Here is a 20,327-nt window from a genome sequence, read left to right on the forward strand (position 1 = left end):
TTTAAATGGAGTTTTACTAGACAGGGAATTAGGTGCTGACTCTACACTATCAAGATGTGCCCATCTCGGAGTCCTGCACTGGAATTCTGCACTAAAAAAGAAAAAACCCAGCAAAAATAAATAACAGTTTTGGCAAATAAGGTGGCACTGCAAAGACTACTAAAAGCAATTTCCAGGGAATTAATTAGTATGTGGTAAACTTTGTTCAATGGAGGTTGTGAAGCTTCGAAGACATTCACCTCCCTCAGAAATCTGTGAAGTTTAAAGATTCTGACTAAAGCAGAATCAGACCTACTGCATGCTTTTCACATGAGAATATATAGCATAGATTCTCTGAGACACTGGTAAAACCATTTGAAAGCTAAAGCCTGTCAATAAAAACTTAACAATGAAAAGAGCACCTGCAAATACTGAAAAAAAATTATCCAGGAGCACCATGAACACATTTGGGCATGCAGAAATATAAAAACTAAGTATGCATTACTTCTTTCACTTCCATGCCAGATAATCTGATGCATTTTCCTGTCCTTCTTTTAGTTTTGTGACTACTGTAATACTATATACCTCAGCAAGCTAAATGCAAACTTTTGTTTGGGTCTTGCATTTTATTAGGGTTTAGGTTTTTATTTGGCCTACGCTTTAAATAGATCATCTCTCCTGATGAATTTATGGAGCTGTCATTCTGCTTCTAAATAGGAGTGCTTCTAAATAGGAGAGAATCCAGTATATTATATTGTAAAAGAATGAGAAACACACAACACAGTCATTCTTCCTAAATTGTTGGAGTTTTATACAAGAATATATTGACATCGTTGGAGTTTTATACAAGAATATGGCTGCACAGATCAATTCATACAATAAACAAACATTATGTCGTATCTAAAATTACAACTATTGCTTTTACAATGCAGAAAATGCAGTATTGCAATTTATTTTTTTCTTTTTCCTTTTTGAAAAATATGTTTATAAGTATTTTCTCCTGTGAAACCCAGATTTATTTATTTTTTAAATCATGCTGTTAATCAATTCTGTTAGTAGATATTTTAACAAGCAGTCCTAGGACACATCAAGCCAATTAGATGTGACCAAACCACAATCCTGTTTGAAACAATGGGCATCTTCTCACCTAGACAAGCTTTGGACTGCCAAAACATAAGTACTATAACCAGAATCAGGCCACTATAACAAACTGCTGTGTAGAATCTATGCATTGTTTACATTATGCCTGGACTAAACTAATAACTTAAGCCCTCACTCCTCTTTATGTACTAAGCATCAATGCAGCAGGTATTTCCCAGGCCTCGTCCCTACCACTAAACAGGTTTGTGAGGTGGAGAGGAATATATTGCATTATTGCCTTTTAGTCTAAGTGTATAAAAATAATTTACCTTGTCATGATTTAGATACTTGGACAAAAATCAGGCATCAATAAATGCTGTGTCTCTACTGGAACTGTAGGTTCTGTACTCTATAGGTACAGCACTGGCTTCAACTCTCTAGAAATATTCTTTACAAATATTCTTTTGAGTAGGTGAGAAAAATAGCTACTCCTCTATCCTAATTTTCCTTCCACATACTGGATTAAAAACTGGTCTATGCTGCCTCCAATTGGTACTGTCTCAACACAAAGAAATCTTTCAGAAGAGCCATTGACAACCTAATTTTATTTAACACCAGCTTCTCTGTTTCAAGCTGCAGATCAATCGTCTCTACTGAGTTCCATGATGTACTTTTATTGAGCATGTAATAGCGTTGTCCACTGCCTTGATGACATAAAGCTTCATGGGCCTGGGCATCAATATTTTATTTACAAAAGAGCCCTAGTGTGAGAAGTCAAGCTAGAGCCACAGCCTGTGGACAGATTTCCATTCCTTCCTCCTGACACAGTACCCGTCCTGCTGGCTGATCACCTGGAAACAAGATGAGGTAAACCTGAGGGATGAGAAATACTATCCAGTGTGAACCAAGACTAAATGACAGTGCATCTCCTGTCGCATGTCACAGAGCTAATCTAGACTGGAGAATCTTTTACGGGGTAGGCACTGATGTCAGCTCTTCAATACAGCTGCTGCCACTGGGACACGTCAAAATTTTTTGCCCTTTGCAAGACAGCAAAATTGGGGAGGTCCAGAGAACAACTAGTTTTAAATAAATTTTGTTGATGCCATTTCAGAGGAAATGTGTGGTTTTCAAGAGAGTTCTTCCAGAAGCTGTGTTGAGAAACTACTGTTCAGTGTTGGCTATTGGAAGTTAGCAAGTGACTGGTTTTAGATGATGAAACCAACGTGGCCTGGTTTCCAATGGACCTGTGTTTTAAGTTTCTCCACCATCCTCAGCAGAGTAGTGCCAGCTGCCTTCCCTGTGTGGTTTGTTCCTGGAGCCGAGGCTAGACCCTCTGTCGGGCTGAGACGGTGGTGCTGAGCTGGCTGTGACCACCACACGTGCTGATCAGTGAACCTGAGGGGACAAGAGGGAAGTGAGGACAGCTGAGCTCATGCTGCAGCTCTCAAGGGGAGGCAGAAGGTGCCCCTGCCCTTTCTCCAATCCTTATACTTTGTAAGGACTTAATACCTTTGGGCCCCTGCCTTTCTGTCAAATGTAGTCACCATTAGCTGTTAGGTTGAAAAATTATGAGGGGGAGAGACAGGCCAGAGCCTGACTGATGGACAGACAGATGGGCAGGCAATGTGATCGCATTTATTTCCTTGAGAAATCAGATCTGTAAGTCTTATGCAAAACTGTGGAATGTTTATTGGTGGGTGGGATTTTCAAAAGCTCCGAAGACCCAGAACTGCAAATTTATTTATGCACCTCATCTTAACTTGGATAAAAGGAGAATTAAGTACCTAAGTAACATTAAAAGTCTAACCTAAATTACTTTAATAGGATTTGCTGTATCACTCTAGTAGCCTTAATCCCACTTGCTGTATTTGAAATGGTAGACGATAGGAGTTTTGGCACTGATTTAGAAGAGTCTATCATTTTATAAAGCTTGCATAAAAGCAATGATAATGCCTGAAAACCTTGAAAAATTTAAAGTTACAACATCAGATGCCTTAATTCACAATCATTGTCTGAATGGTAAAATGTCACCGGGAAAACGAAGCCTTAGATTGGTGCCAAACAGTTAACACCGAAGCAATGTTCCTACAAATTTTTACATTGATCCAGGCAAATAAAAAAAAATATTGGATGAGAGACCTCCCAGTTAAAACATATAGCATGTCAGAGAAGAAGACCAGTGAAACGTTGCAAAGGCACACTCAAGGCAAGCCTTCATTTAGTTTGCATTACTTCTACATGTGAGGTGTGTAGCAAAGAGCTATATGCTATGGTAGATAAGGTGTACTGACACTGTCAAAACCTGTGAGCAAATTCTGGCTGATAAATATTTGCGAGAAGGATTGCAGGGGAAAGTGGGCAGAGTGACTACAACTACAAATGCGATACCCGTGTCTGCTGGGCATTGTGAAAGTAAGACTGGTGTGCACCACTATCAAATTTAATTTCTCCTGGTCAAATGGAAAGCAGATTCCATCAGTGGGTCCAACATCCCACCCTCAGTATTTAGTTTTTCCCAGTAAAGTTGCTTTTTAAGAAGAAGACTAATTAGTTTTAAATAGTTATTTTTTTAAACTGAGAACGAGGGCTTTTTTATATGTTTTTCAAATAACCAATTTAAGCTAGGGATGTAAATAAAACTGTCCAGAGGACAACTATCCATTTACTGCATTCCAAGATTACAAAATTTGCTTTCATTTTCTACTGTAAAATCCAAAACCTAGGAGAGCATACCGTGTCAAAATATTTGGATTTGGATTTAAAATGTCTGAGGTATATTTAGATATTGCACTTGCAGTGACTAGACAGTCAACATCGGACATTTCAGGAAAAAACTTAATCCAAATTGGTAGATCTCTGTGCAAGCAGATTGGTAGATCTCTGTGAAAGCTTTGAGTTTAAATGAGGAATATTTTCTGCAAAGAAATGGTTCTGAGTAGTTTTACTGCAATGAATGGCTTGATTTTCAAAAGTGCTTAAACTGGCACAAAGTACCAAACGAGGATAAAGGAATTCTGAAAATTATAATGTTTATTGAGACGCTTATCTCTAGGAACTTACAAAGAAGTTGGGCAGAGACTAAGCAGTGCAAATAGTTTGACCCATTTAAATTCTAAGCATTAGGCCATTATTTGCCCATCTCCCTGACAGTAAAACCAAAGCTAATAAATAACCACATTGCATCATCATTCCTTGCTACCTTCAGGGAAATCCTGTTTACTTAGATCCTTGCCTGCCAAGTGAAACAATATTTGAGTTCTTGAATGACACATGAACTTTAATCCAGGTTGGCAATCACTGAGTATTCACTGACTCAGCTGAGTTAATAAATGAATTAGGTATTTTTATTCTTGATTTTCTTTACCATTTCTTCAGTGAATTCAACTAAAAAGAATGATAATGCTGTCTATATTGCCTATACTAATCATATTCAGAGTCTCTATAGTAGCACCATTGAAGGAAGCATACTAGTGCCATTTCTTTCTTCTGTCAACGTTTGCCTTTCTTTTAGTGCATGAAGGCAGCTAGAGGACAGAGCTATCCTTAGACAATGAAATAGTCCTTCCCTGTGATGTCCTTTCAGCTGTCCAGGCAGGGGCACTTAGTATCATATTAGTGAAATTAAAAGAAAGGCATGAGCACAGAAGGACTGAGAAGGTAGCTTCATGATGTGGTTAACCAAAAAGGATGCTGTGATTCCTAAAAAAGATGTAAGATGAATAATATTATGTATGCATTGATGATATTACTACTGTGGTTGATGTTACTGCATTACCCTTTTCTCTTAGGTTCTGTGCAGACACAGAACAAGTTGGTCCCTGCCCTCAGGCAGCCTGCATATACATATAAAAAAGGCACAAAAAGACAGAGTTAGAGGATAAGAAAACAATGAAACCATACTGGTCGAAACAATACGCCTAAATTATTGCATGTCTGCAACCTAGGTCTTGAGAAGCCTGGAAATGTCCCAGACGAGTTTCAAGGAGGGACTGAAAGGAGAAAACTCCTTTTGTAGAGCTTTTCCCAACAGTGAGGGCAAAAGGGGGCCTGCACCTAATTCTAACTCACTGCTAAAGAAAAGCTGGTGCCATAGGTTATATGGCAACAGTAAAAAGTGCTTTGATTTGAGGATAAGCATCTTAGGTTTGATGTGATAGAGAAATGGGAGGATAACGATGCACACAGAGAGCTAACACTTTCAGATGTGCACAAAAAGCAATCTTTACAGCAACCTCGTGGGTAGGTGTGAGCAGGGCAAGACTGAATTTGACAAGACCAGAAAAAGGTCTCAATAAATGAGACAACCATATCACGAATGAGAACTCCAGTTTTGTGAGTAGACAAAGAGAATTCTGTCCTGGACACATTATGCAGAGGGAATTAGTAAAAAAAGAGGTATGAACTAGGGATGAAGATACAGAGGAGCCTGACATGTTCAGGTATAGCCAAAATGACAGGCAGAGAGATGACATCTGCCACGGCATCAAAGAGGAGGCAGAGAAGGGTTGGGCTGCGAGGGGGAGACTGTTGGCTAGTCATCCATGAGAGGAAGCCAGGAAGACATACTAGTATTTTAGTTGCCAATTATAAATGTTTTGGAGGTGAGAAGTGGATGTGACAATCCTAAGAGTATGACCAACTGCATAGAAAGAAATGGTATCTGATATGTATCTGAGAAGCCAATATAACCACAAAACGGAGCACATACCATACTCTATCTCAGGACAGTTATTAGTCAACTCTGTGTTGTTGCAAAGGGGTAAGGTATCTCATCTTTGATTTCTAACAGAGTTATTTCCATCTCATATTAGCCTATTTTTAGACTAAGTGGGTAAGTGGGTAAAAGGTTTTGCTTCCAAACAAAAATAATATGGTCTTAATGCAGATCCCTGGGATGGCCTGTTCCTAACCTTCTTCTATTTGGAGAACCAGCCATTCACTCCAGCTTTTTGTTTGCTTGTTTGTTTGTTTTCCTTACACATTCAATGTTTAATTTGTAGCAAACCCCATGATTATTCATCCTCTTTAATCATCTTCATTCTGGGAGAGACCCTGTTGAAAAACTATAGAAGCTATGCTTTTAGGACATCTTTACCTGCTATTTTACTAGGTTTTAAAAAGCCTGCAAAGCGCTTTTCTTCCCTTTTGCAAAGGCTGTGTTGGTCTGGCTTTCAATCAAGGTATACTTCTGCAGTTCTGTCATCAGACTGACTTCTCTCTAAACTTCCCATTTTCTGTCTTACAGATCACCCAGAAAATGTTTCTAAAACACTGACATTGCTCAGTTGTGTGGAGTTATACCAAGAATGAATTTGGCCTAGTTTAAAACTTATAGCAATTTCAGAACATGGCAGGGGAAAAAATTCCTTACTTAACCTAAACATTTTTCTGGTTAGCTTGCATCGGAAAATTTACAAACTAACTGAAGAAAACATCGCTTGTCCTATCTTAGCACTAAATACTAAAAAAGCTGTATTTTCTTCTTTTCATCCTGAATTATTGCTTTTAGTTCTTTTTACAAGAAATTGTGACAAACTAACTAAACCACTTGTTTAAACAAGTGAAAATTTACATAACCTTATGCCAGTGAGGTAGAAATGAACTCTTTCCTGTTCCTAGCAGAGGTCCTACGAAGGCGAGTAAGATCTATTCAGTGCTTTTTCAGCTCTTGAACCTGAATTCTCTCCAAGTTACATTACAGCTGATAACAATAAGTGCAATGTGAAAGCACAGAGATCAGAGTATGTTCCTTCTGCATCTGGATGCTCTATCCTGAGCCTGGCACAGGGAGTAGCTCTCTCCCTGCTTTAAGGACTCACAGAGCCAATGGCTTCTTTCTTGCCTCTCTACTGAGATGACTGCCTACAGTTCTGGCCCTGCCTATGCAGCAGACTCACATCACCATGAACAAATATTTTATCAGTCTCCTCTCATGAAAATGAAACAGAAGTGGTAAAATACAAATTAGGTTATTAAAAACCCCCACAAACTTAATAAATATGTAGGCTAATTAAACATTAAAATCAACTGTCCTGGTTTCGGCTGGGATAGATTTAATTGTCTTCCTAGTAGCTGGTACAGTGCTATGTTTTGGGTTCAGTATGAGAAGAATGTTGATAACACACTGATGTTTTCAGTTGTTGCTAAAAGTAGTGTTTAGTCTAAAGTCAAGGATTTTTCAGCTTCTCATGCCCAGCCAACAAGAAGGCTGGAGGGGCACAAGAAGTTGGCACAGGACACAGCCAGGGCAGCTGACCCAAACTGGCCAAAGGGGTATTCCATACCATGTGATGTCATGTCTAGTATATAAACTGGGGGGAGGGGGGCTGGGAGGAATCGCTGCTCAGGAACTAACTGGGTGTCGGTTGGCAGGTGGTGAGCAATTGCATTGTACATCACTTGTATATTACAATCCTTTTATTATTATTATTATTGTAATTTTATTATCATTATTATTATTATTAGTTTCTTCTTTTCTGTTCTATTAAACTGTTCTTATCTCAACCCATGAGTTTTACTTCTTTTCCCGATTTTCTCCCCCATCCCACTGGGTGGGGAGTGAGTGAGCAGCTGCATGGTGCTTAGTTGCTGGCTGGGGTTAAACCACAACATCAACTAACCCAATCAACCCAAATGTGACTTCTGGTTTAAAAGAAAGACTTCAGTTTTTGGCATTATACATATTGAAAAATGAAGATACTCAGATATAGGACTAAAACTGGTGTTAAACTTTAGCAGCAACAACAAACTGGAGAAAGAAAATAGTATATATATATATAAAACTTGTGTATCTATTTCAGAACTACAATAACAAAGAAAAAGAAAAGGAGGAAGGCTTTGAACTGTCAACTTCATATTAATTGAGGGTTGCACTAACATTTTCTAATCTGCATATTTCAGATTACTGATATCAGCATTATTCCAAGATGCATTGCAGATAATCAAGCCTAATTTTTATGTTCTATAAATCATCTTTGCACATAATGCTGAGTTTATGATTAATTTCTTCTCTATATATTTCCAGTGACCCAAATCCTTCTTTTTTTGTCTGAGATCAATATCCTTAGGCTGTTTCTTTATAGACTATATTTTAAACATGAAAAACACCTGACATGATGTAGGCATACTAGGGGTGAGAGATTAGCTTCTCAAGTACATCACCCTAGTTTATGTATCTTACTCTGCTTCCCACCCTTGTGGTGAAAAGAGCCTTTGTGTTTTGGCCATGAGCAAAACAGACTTCGTTACACCTAAATGACATATTACATTTGATTGCAGTGCATTTATCAACAACTAGGTCTGAATTCTCTGGGTTTACATGTGCACCCTTTAGAGACTCTTATAATAGACTGTCTAGAGTCTCTTCCGCTGGCAATTCACGCATGCTTTTCTTCATACGCTGCCTCATTTTTTTCTATGAATAACAGAAGCCTGGCTTACTCTAAATTTGTCCTGTGTCTCTTAAACTATTCCAACTGTGGTTACTTCCAATTTCCTAATCCTCAATATCTGCTAGTGCAGCACCTCTGATTCCTGCCCAGCCCTCAGCATTACCTTCACTTTCCCACCGGGCTCCCCCACTTCAGTTCTTCCAGCTCCCTCACCCCAAACCTGAAGCCCTCTTAGACCTGCCCTGGCAGTCAGAGCCCTCTCATGGGTCTCACCTTTGCTGGCCTGCTTCTCAGGCAAAACTTGCACGAGCTGTGTGAGTGTCAGCACTGCATGGGTGCAGCCCGGACAGCTGCCCTCAGCCACCTGCCTGCCACCGTAGGCAAGCAAAAAGGATAGGAACAAGTTCATCATGTTTCTCCCCTCTCCTCCGTCTATCCCCCGCTTGCCATATGGGTTAGAGGAGTTTGCTCTCCTGGGGTCTGCAAAGAACCGAGAAATGCCTTTTGAGGGCCACTTCCCTCAAAACCACCTGTCAAGTGAAGCCTGGATCACCAGAATTTCACCTTCGAGGCAGAGGGAGAGGAAATTGGAGTGGCCTGAGGGCTGAAGGTGTCACAGCTTCTCCTGGCAGCTGGCAGGGCTCCAGAGCTCCCACCAGGGTGCTGGGCAGGGGTTGGACAGGACTAACACCCTCTTTGATAGAGAAGCAATGTCAGGGAGAAATAATTATGCCAGAAGCTTTTACTGTCAGATTGAAAGGCAGGGGAATTATCAGGCAACTGACTGGTGCATAGCTGACCAAGAAGTCTGTAGTGGCTGTGCTTTTTTTAAAGCTCTGAAGTAGTTGGTTTACATTAGGAAGAGTGATTGCACAGCAAATGACTAAAGAATAACCAGAGAAAACAAACCTTGGTCTCCACGAGGAATTTGGCACAGTGTCCGTAATTCATACCTGCATAACTGGCCATATGTGCCTTCCTACCCCTTCCCCTGGCCACACGCACTAACATCGCAACAGTCTTCCTTCATTTCTGGTTGGAAGTTAAACTTCTTCCAGAACTGATGAAGCACTCAGGTAATGCCAAGCTTCATCTTTAGCTAATATATTTAAAGAACTATTTATCCAAATCACTTTGAGTCTGGACATAAACTTTTTCTTCAAGTGCCAAAATTACTAATGGAAAATGATCTATTTTGAGAGTACCAGAGGTGAAGAAACACTGCAATTTATAATGGAGAGCAGTACATCTCCACAATGGTGAACACCTAGTTTTATTTCTGAAACAGAAAACTCGGTTTTGGAAAAGGAGGAACCCAAGCACTTGGATAGCAATCTTATTCCTGTTGCCAAGAATATTCCTGTTGGAGTTCTGACTAATGAATTACAGTTTAATATTTCACAGCCACAATAAATTCCAGTTGCCCCTAGATTTCTGAGATGGGCTTGGCAACCCTGGGCGAGCGGTCACATCGGGGTAGCTTATTTAAAGCACCACCTAGTGGATCTGTTTAAAAGACACCAAACCCAACCAACCAAAAAAAAACCAATTAGCAAAATATTTTAGCTTTTAAAGGTAGGAATGGCAGCTGTCAGTCCCCCCTCTTTAAATGTTGCTATTTGATTGCTTGTTAATAGCAAGTCACAACAGCTACGAAAAACATTAAATTAATAAAGGGGAAAAAATACTAGTCTGTTGAGCTGTTCCATGTACAAAACGTGGCTCTTACTGAGCCTCAGCATAGGACATTCTCTTCCCAACTCATTAGGCCCAAAAAACATTAAGAGATAAGTCCTTTAATGATCAGAATTTCCAGAGTAAAAGGCAAATTAACTTCTGCTTTTAAATGAAAACAAATGAGAGAAAGACTGAGATGTCATGATTTTAATAATGACAAATAACTAACCAAAGAAAGGAGCTACCTCTAATCTTGTTCACTGGACAGTAAAATGTGGCTATATAATTGTATAAGTATATAATTGAAAAAATGTAGTATATTATGCTTAGAGACACTTGATAGGCCTACTGTCTGAGCAATTTCCTAAAATAAAAATAATATAACATGAATTAATACAATAAGTTTATTAATACCTTTATTGTTTTTGTTGATTTAATTTAAGCATGGAGGGATGGTTACTTATTTTAAATTCTGTGTTCGATCTGAGCATTGCATCGTAGCGTATATAATTCATACATTAAATATTACCTATGAAGAACATTCTTCAGCAAGACTTCAGACTTATTGTTGCACAAAACAGAGATTTGATTGAAAATATTAAAATATTGAGATCTTTAAAGTGATGGGTTGTCAGCCTAAAGTAAATTGAGTTTGTCCTGACTCAGGACTGGGACCAAATCTTGAGCACCTCAGTACTTGTGCCTTGTCTAATTAGGGGGCTAGCCAGTGCAGACCTTGTCATTAAGATTAGGGAATAGAGATGGCCATGATCAGCTAACTAAAATATAAAATAGAAAGAATACTGTGAAGTGTCATTAGAAAACAATAAAAGAAAGTACTGTCATGCCAGAATCAGCATAACTATTTATGACACACAGTTAGTGATGGCCGAAAGATCAAAACTGTGGCAAACAAATTAGTGAAAGAACTGAAAGCAGAAACCAACATGAAGAAAAAATAATCCTGAGCTCTCAACTCTGGAGACACTTTTGAGTGGACTAGAATTAATGGTGTTGATCCAGCTGATGATCAGAAATTTGATTACATAGGTTAATGGAAAACCTCAAAAAACTGGACAGCTTCTGTGTCTGGAATGAACTATAAGGTTGTAGAAAGGATTGTGTATATCTCTTTGATGAGGTTATTAGAATAAAAATGGATTCACAATAGCCAATGGGTTTTGGGTTCCATCATGCAATTATTTCAGTCAGATGTACTTGAAATTTATTTATTCAGTTAATCTATATTTAGAAAAAAAAAGCTCTTAGTTCTAACTTTTATATATTGTACATTGGAAGTATTTTCCACCCATTTTATGCTAAAATCACAGTCTAGATTTAACTTGCTATTTTACAATAAGGCACGACTGAAAATAGATCAATTCTTACAAGGAACAGAGAGCTACAAGTACTGATAAAGAACAGATGTTTTGTCATTAATGAGGAAATGTAGTTACTTTTAGTTGACTGAATGGAAATCACCGAAGTACTATGTACTAATTATCGCAATTTTTTATGTTACCCAAGTTATTTTGGTCTGTATGTAGTACATTGCAAGAGATCTCTGCTTTGAAACAGAAATTAAGTTGCACTCTTCCTACAAATAACAATCGGGGAATCATACTTTGGTGCTTATTCACGGTATTCTTCTGTAAACATTTGAATATTAAAAAAATATAAATAACATACTTATTTTGTGCGTAAGCATATCAATAATTTTATACTGGGGATGCTGAGTGGCTATGCTGACAAAGTAGGTGTAGGGCTTACACACTTCAAAGAAAACAAAACTTTCTCCTTCTCCAGATTTGTATTAAATATTTTAAAGTGACGCAAATACAAAATGTCAAATGTTCTGATTCATAGATCTTCTTCTCTCACATACTGTGGTCAAGGAAATAGTCAAATGGAGAAATTAACTAAATTCTATCAGCCTTTGGTGATTAATTCTTTTTATTATCATACTGATACAGGGTGGGTGGCTGGATTTTGTGCTTGCAAAGGTAAATTGTAATGCTGGTTTAGCAATGCAGACCTAATACATAACATAAATCATAAAGCTGCATTATGCAGCTTCTTTATTTTTGTGGGTTGAATTCAGCTTGTTGTCAATGGGCACAATCCCTCTGACACTGTACACTGATAACAGGTACCCTCTTGCATTGCTCGGGGAGAATGGATGTACACCTTTTTTCCTGTTTTTTTGTTCAGTGAGAGACCATGGCACTTGAATTACACAGAGAAAAATGGCAGCCTTTCTAGTCAGTCAGAACTGTGCTTCCAAGGACGCAGAAACTCTGGCTTGTATCCAGATCAGGATTTAATAACAAGACTCCAGCAGCCCAGGAGGTAGATGCTTTTAAGGAGATATGTGCAGCATGTCACCCAAGGACAAAGAATGTTACCATAGTTCATTGTAGAAAATTTTGATTCTAAAAAGGTGATTCTGAACACTAATATATTTCTTAAATAAAGATGGCAATATAATCTACATAATCATGCATAATGTTATGATATAAAGTGATATATATAAAATTAGCATATACCTTAGCAGAGGAACATCATACAGATGCAAAAATGATAATTATTGTAGATATCTTTAAGGCAAATGTCTTTCAGGAACACAGTTCTTCACTTACTGCCTTATTGCATCCTTACTTTGTGGGGGTTTGTTCAACTTTCTTGGCAAAAAAGAAATGTGGAGAAATAACCCAAAATATAAAAGTATGGCCTGAAAAATACTGCTTCTGATAGGAATCATACCATACTGGTTTAAACTATGGAGCACAATGGAGATTTAGGTAGGTGGTGTAGACATTAAACATTCACATAAATAACGAATTTTAACAACATCCTACAATTATATAAAAGGTTTAAGAACATTAACAGGGGACTCCTCTTGCATAGACATACGTGTATAGATAGCAGAGTCTAGACATAGGTACAGGGTTTGGGGAGAGGGATTGCTTTAACTTTCTCAGGATCTGTCGGAGCAAGCTAGCTTGGAGGTAGCATTGGAGATAGCCTTCCAGTTCCTCTTCTTCTGGTTAGCAGCTAACAACTCCTGCAACATTATGCTATGCAACTTTTGAATGTAACCACTAATAAACTGCATAGCAAAAAAGTATCTAGGAAAAAAATGGAAGCATCACTGACAGTAGGATTTTAGAAAGTTTTGTAGGGTTATAAAACTGATAAAAATTTTCCAAGTTTAGAAATCAGATTAATGGAGTGGGATGTGGAATGGATGCTGGGAGAAGAGCCAAACCCCTCATTCTACCAAAGAGCAAACTTTCAGGACTTCTTGAGCAAGAATGGAAAACACAGAATCCTGTGAGAGAGACATGAGCTTCTTCCATTAAAAAAAAAAAAAAGTTTTAGGGGGAAAAAGAAAAATAGGACACTCCTGTGACACAACAAAAGCCAGGCAGTAAACATATTTCATTTATCTAATGAACTAATCAGAGTGCAGGAGTCAAAAGGCTGTAGTCACATGCCGAACATGACTTCAGAAAGGTTTACAGGCATTTTCCACCAGGCTGAACAGAAAAATATTAATAAGGTGGTAGAATAGTGTATCCTTTCCATAATCTATTTAATCCTTTTTTCCAAAATAAGTGCCAGATTTATGGAATGGGTCACTGTCTCAGCAAATGCACACCATGTCTCTTTGATATAATGAACTTTGTTTTAATTACAAAGATATTCTTGAATCTAATGTCAGAGGTGGGAATCACATAGTTTGTTTTTGAAATAATTATGGAATCCAGTTCATGACAATTTTTCTTAAACATCAGGAAAATTATAAACTTAAATTAAAATTAAAGAACAGCATTCAGTGCATATTGTCAGGCAAGCAGCTTACCATCTGAGGCTTAGAACCTAAAATGCTGTCTTCGTGTGTATTACCTACAGCTCAGCAAAGCCAAATCTTGAAACAGGAATGAAACACGTAAGCAGCTGTGCTGGAGTACAAATATCACAGGCTAAATGGAACTAGAGAAGCTTTTCTTACTACAGGTCACCTAAAAATATTTGGACAAACCATAAGGTATCCGAGCACTGTCTGTACAATAGTTCCATGCTTTTTCTGGTTTGGCATATGAAATAACTTGAAACAGGGTGGGAACAGGCCATGGGCTGTTGTCTACAGTGCACTTTAAGAAAAGAGGGTTGCCACTTCCAGGAGTGTGTGTGTTTTAAAGCCACATGCAGGAATTTCTGCTTTTTTAAAATTAGAAAATTGTTGGGTTTCCTAGATGTTATATAGTTTGCTAATGAACTGGGAAAAGTATGGTCTTAAAATTAGTATGATGTGGACCAGAAGTACCCCAGCTATATAAACTATGGCCACTGGTAGTCTCCTCTAGCACAATGTTTGGTTGTTACCCTACCCTCCGGGCTGTAGTCAGCATGATGGCATAACCAAGCTTCAAACATGCAGTTACGATGACCAACGTTGTACACCAAAAGGGAGATTGCTCTATGTGATTAGAGCAAAGGCAGCAAGAGACATTTGTTTTACACAAAATATGAGTGAAATTTAGATTAAAATTAAACTGATGGACAGAGAGGGTTTAACGGAGAGAATGTCAGAAATAAAGGTTATGTATTTTTTTTTTTAAGACTGCCTTTCCTAAGAACTAATGAGAGAAGATCTGTCAGCAACTAATCATAGCTGTGGACCCACCCTACTGTGATATTTGACTACATGCTCCCTTAAGCCAAATAGTTAGCACACACTGTTATCCAATATACTAATACTTTACATTAGCACATATCTGGAAAAGAGCTTGCCAGTGTGGAAAGCTTCTGTCTTACCTCATGCTCCCAGATAATGAAGCCCACCAAAAATAACACACTAGATAACAAAGGAAATAAAATCAAAGTATCTAGGAGGTGAATTCATTGTTGTTTTAAAGACAGCATGCACTAATTTAGCTGTTTAACCCTGTCACAGGGTTAGCTATGAACTATTACATTCTATTTAATTGTCCATCGATTATAATTTTATTCTATGATTATTTACAGTCTTTCATACAATTTTGCAGTTCTTTCATACAATGTTTTCCTCCAAACTCTTTCATAAGTGCAAGCCTGTATTTCCTCATTCCCAAGAAATGCATCAACAACATTAACATTGCTGGAATTTGGGACCTGCTTCGGCCTTCAGCATAGGATTGAACTTCACACAGCGTGCAGAGCATGTTAATTACCACGGACTAAATCATATATGATAAAGTCTTGATATATTCCTATATTTAATAGCTCAGAACTATTAAATCTCACACACACAGAGGGAAATTGTTTATCTGCAGTTGAGCTCTGTTTTTCACTCCTTTATAGCCATGTTATGAGGACTTTTGCTGATGCAGTGATCCTTCATGCCAGATGAAGTTGGGCATCCCAGTCTCTTGACCCCAGAGCCAGGGAGCACAGGTGCAATGCCAAGGTGCAGCTGGAGGTGTGCTAATAACTTGGGACACTCTGGAAGGCATGTTCCTCAGCAGTGACCTATACCAGAACTTTGACTTTGTTTCATGAACCATTCACAGACTCTCTCAATCACAGATAATCACGAAAAGGTTGGTTGGTGGGTATATCTGAAGGCCGCCTAGTCCAGCTTACTGCTTGGAGAAGGTCTATCACCAATGCTAGATCATAGTCCACTGGTATTTTTATATTTATATATATATATATAGGCAGTAAAAACAGAAGAACACTAGTAGCATGTATTTTCTACTTATTTAACAAGTATTTTCATGATCTTTTTGAGCTGTTAGGCTACACTGAGAAACAGAGGCATCATGCTATTTACAGTTTGTCTGTTGTCTAGTATTAGTTTGCAAGATTCCTGGGGACACTTTCTATCTGTAACCAAGACTTGACAAAGCACCTGTTTTACAGTCCAGTGACAGCCTCTGAGATGTATGAGAAAATAGTGGTTATCTGGACTTGGTCTTTTTTACATTTACTGGCTAAGAAAAGAATCCTCGCTACATTTTCTGAGCGCCTAAGAACTTGCGTCTTAAATCTCAATAATTTTCAAAGAAATTATTACCATAAAGTTTTCCTATTTTTTAAAATACATATGTTTTTCTTCTGGTTTTGTCCACTGAAGCTGAAGGGAAAACGTATCTCAAAAGGGTAAATGTATTCATCCTTTTGCCTTTCAAGTTTGCCATTAAGTTGGCACAATCACTATGCTGAAAGCAGTAATGGAAAAAACCAAAAGGTTTTGTTGAATGTAACAAGGAAGACTTTGATAAGGAGTTACTGATTTCATGGTTAAACAAAGGGAATTGTCCTCCTCCTGAGCTTTGTTGTAGTCTAGAGCTACATTTCTAGAAGGGCCCCAAGACCCTTTCAGGGTCTTTTCAGTATGCGTTTCAAATAACCACAAGGAATTGGAGTCCTGAAGAGAATGCTACTGTTGGTTGGCGCTCCCTGTCCAATTAAGTCCATTTGGAAAACTGCTGGCATAATGGCTTAGACATAGCTCCATCTGTAGCAACTCTGCAAGTCATGCACATGGATGATGCAAATCTTCAATATGATAATCTGATGGCAAAGGTTGGTGGAATCAAACTATCATAGTTCAGATCACAAATTATATTCCTGAACGTAACTATTAGATGATGGAAAATTAGAGGGGGAAAAAAGAGAGGTCTAAAAGCATTTTGAAAAATGAACCATATGTATTTCCAAAGTCTCTAGAGCCACATAAGGCCAGAACCTGAACTATAATGTTACAGACCTAATTGCCAAGAAGCATTCCAGCAAGTCCTCAGAGGCCTGCATTATTCCCCATCTCTGCTCTCCTCTCTTGCTCTCCCCTACTCCAGTCTTGTGAGACCCCACCTGGAGTACTGCATTCAGCTCTGGGGCCCCCAACAGAAGAAGAGTTGGAGCGAGTCCAGAGGAGGGCCACGAAGATGATCAGAAGGCTGGAGCACCTCTCCTGTGAAGACAGGCTGAGAGACTTGGGGTTGTTCAGCCTGGAGAAGAGAAGGCTCCGGGGAGACCTTATAGCAGCCTTCCAGTACTTAAAGGGGGCTTACAGAAAAGATGGGGAGGGACTCTTTATCAGGAAGTGTAGTGATAGGACAAGGGGTAACAGTTTTAAACTGAAAGAAGGTAGATTTAGATTAGATATTAGGAAAAAATTCTTTACTGTGAGGGTGGTGAGGCACTGGAACAGGTTGCCCAGAGAGGCTGTGGATAACCCCTCCTTGGAAGTGTTCAAGGACAGGCTGGATGGGGCTTTGAGCAACCTGGTCTAGTAGAAGGTGTCCCTGCCCATGGCAGGAAGGTTGGAACTAGATGATCTTTAAGGTCCCTTCCAACACTAACCATTCTATGACTCTATGATTCTAAAAAGGTTCATTTGAGCCTAAGACTTTGCAAAGCTTGCAATGCAGACTGGAATCCTGCTGAACTTGCACTTTCTTTAAGGATAATTTTCACTCTACCACGTTCCTAATGGTATAGGTAAGAAGGAACAATGTAGAATCGCTTCTCAGCACAGACACCAACATTATAAAAAACTGGAAATATTTGCAGCACATTGGATTTTTGTCACACAAACCACAGCAATCTTTAAAAAATGAATTCAAAATTCCTACTGCTTTTATTTATTCCACAACTACATTGCATATTCAACTGAACAGATGCTATAAAGTCACTAGGGGCCAGCACTTTCTCAAAGGCAATCCAGTACTTCTATAAAATGAGCAATGTTTAAACCCCCAAACATTCAAAACCAACTGTCAGCCTCACAAAATTAATGCCATTGGGTCAAAACCAATGGGATCTTAAACAAATAATAAACTTGAGTTCTCCTTTCCTGACACTCGTTTTCAAAGTTCTTGGCTGCTTACTTTCAAGACTTCTTTCTCCAAAAAGGAAGGCCAAAACCATTTAAAAAAATGGCACTTTAATGTCATTTTATGATTCCAAAGATAGGGGGTTAAAAAACATACACTTCCTAGGTCTCAGTATAAAATCCTGAGAACTGGCAAGGTGCTATAAACCAGATGGTTTAAAGCCCATTGTTTCATTGGCCCAGATTCCCTAATGGACTTATGTGGCAGATTCTTATCAAGTGTTTCTGATATCAAATTTAGGTCTCTAAGACCTAAGATCAAAACTGAAATTTTCAATGCCATATTCAACATGTAACTTTGTGGGACTTACCCATGGCCAGTAGTCCCTGTGACCTAAGAAATGCTGAAATCTGGATTCTCTCCTTAGTAGGAAGAGATTAGAACCCACATTTCTCATGGCAGTATTCTCATCACACCAAAACGTGTTCTGGGGTTGTAGTTATTTCACTGTGGTTAAATGAAGTTAAGGATAGAAGATGCCAGGAAAACAAAAAACAAACAAACTCCCCAACAAACCAAAGGCAGAAATTAATGTCTAGCTTATTGGTAAGGAGACTATCTATCTAATGTGGGCCCTCTTTCCACATAAGTGCCTGTGCTCTGTTTGACTCACTTTTACTTTGCCTACTCAATCTTTATTTTTTTGTATGCAAACTAGAACCACTTCACCAAGAAGTGAGAATCCCCTCGTGCCATAGCTGCCTATGGAGTAGGAGAACAGGAAAAAAGGGAAAGAAATATGACTTGAAAGACTGAATCTAAGGGTCTACTTTGTAACTGTGGTGCTACAGAGGTGGGGGTGCAGTCCTACTTGCTCTGATAGTGTTTTAAAGGCATCCTATCCAAAGTTAAGTTTGCAGATCTACTAAAGGTCAACTAGTTCATCCAGGTGTCATAAGAGATCAACTTTAACCTCGCCAGCCACAGTTTAAATCCATGATATTTTGTCCTGTTTGAAAGGACAGAAATTATCACTTTTTTATGCATAAAAATACTTGATTACTTTCTTCGTATCTTCTCCTTCTAGAACAACCAAGGCCATTTCTTTCAATCTTTTCTTTTAGACCTTGTTGCTTCCCTCTGGACTCTAACATGTTTCTTGATGAGTGATTGTCAAAATTGCAGGCTGCACTATAACAGAGTAAATGAGCACTCTGCAAGCATTACCTACATCAATTTGAGGTAACTTCCAGTATAATGTTCAGTTTTTGACTATAGGACGAAATGATTATCCACTATAACCTGACTTTTTCATCCAGAACTGTTACTTACCCAGTTATTTCCCAGGATCACTTTGTGCAATTGCTATTTAAAAAAAAAAAAAGAAAAAAAAAAGAAAAAAAAAAAAAGGACATCCATCACTTTGTGAAGAAAAAACACATGCACAGAGTTTCAAAAGGGACTTAGACTAAATGTCTTGAGGGATGTACCTTCCCATTGCCCTGACAGGTGCATTTACACAAGTGGCATTGGAGTTAAGGCATTCTCTCCTCAAAACTCTAAGCAGCATATTAACTACGATTAACTACGATTTTGAGATTCATGCTTATAAATACTCAATTCTCCCCTGTGGCATTGGTCACAGCTTTTACTGATGGCTGCTACCTGAAGCCCCTATAGAACTGCTGAACTTGTGTTTACACTGCTTAAGGCCTGCATACTTCATTAACGATGGAGGTGAAAGCAGCTATACACAAAAAATGCACCTGACGAACCATTGTTCGTTCTCCCACCACACCTGTACCAAAGCGCAGACTTCCAAGCACAGGCCAGCGACAGGGCTAAGCGGACAAGGGCTGCGCGATAAACGTTACAAGCAGGTAACCCCGCCACCCACGAGCTCGCCCGGCCTCCAGCCCCAGGCCGGGCCCTGCGGCAACGCCGACCCCCCCCAGGGCCGCCGCCCACAGCCCCGAGCGGAGGTGCCGCGGAGGAGGCAGCAGGGCCACCTCTGCCCGCGGCAGCACCCAAGGAGAAGACGGCGGGCAGGGGCGGCGGGAGGACCGCTCGGGCCCGGGCCCGGGCCCGGGCCCGCACCCACCGCAGGCTGTAACGGGCAGCAACGGCCACCAACCGCACCCAGGCTGGGACCCCTCACAGCACTGCCAGCCTCAGCCCCGCCGCCGGCTAGCCTACCATGCACGCTTCCCTTCCTCCTTCCTTCCTTCCTTCCCCCCCCCCCGCTCCCCTGGCACACGTGCAGCGGAGCGGAGGCGATTAACGTTATTTATCGACCCCTCCCCACGCATTCCTCAGCAATCCCCCTCCGAGCATGCGCACCCCGTGGCTGCCGGGGGCGGGGGGGAGAGCA

The 20,327-nt window shown here is 39.5% G+C and overlaps 1 long non-coding RNA gene across 1 annotated transcript; it reads right to left on the reverse strand.

Moving 5' to 3' along the window:
* Positions 1-776: 776 nt before the first annotated feature.
* On the reverse strand, positions 777-19,538 carry LOC128142401 (uncharacterized). The gene is made up of 3 exons (XR_008235382.1): positions 19,447-19,538; positions 19,289-19,321; positions 777-2,457 (listed from the first exon to the last, which is right to left on the reverse strand). It is a non-coding gene; the product is annotated as an uncharacterized LOC128142401 (long non-coding RNA).
* Between the last annotated feature and the right edge of the window lie 789 nt (positions 19,539-20,327).

This window comes from Harpia harpyja, chromosome 5 (genome assembly GCF_026419915.1).
Source record: "Harpia harpyja isolate bHarHar1 chromosome 5, bHarHar1 primary haplotype, whole genome shotgun sequence".
Classification (NCBI taxonomy): Eukaryota; Metazoa; Chordata; class Aves; order Accipitriformes; family Accipitridae; genus Harpia; species Harpia harpyja.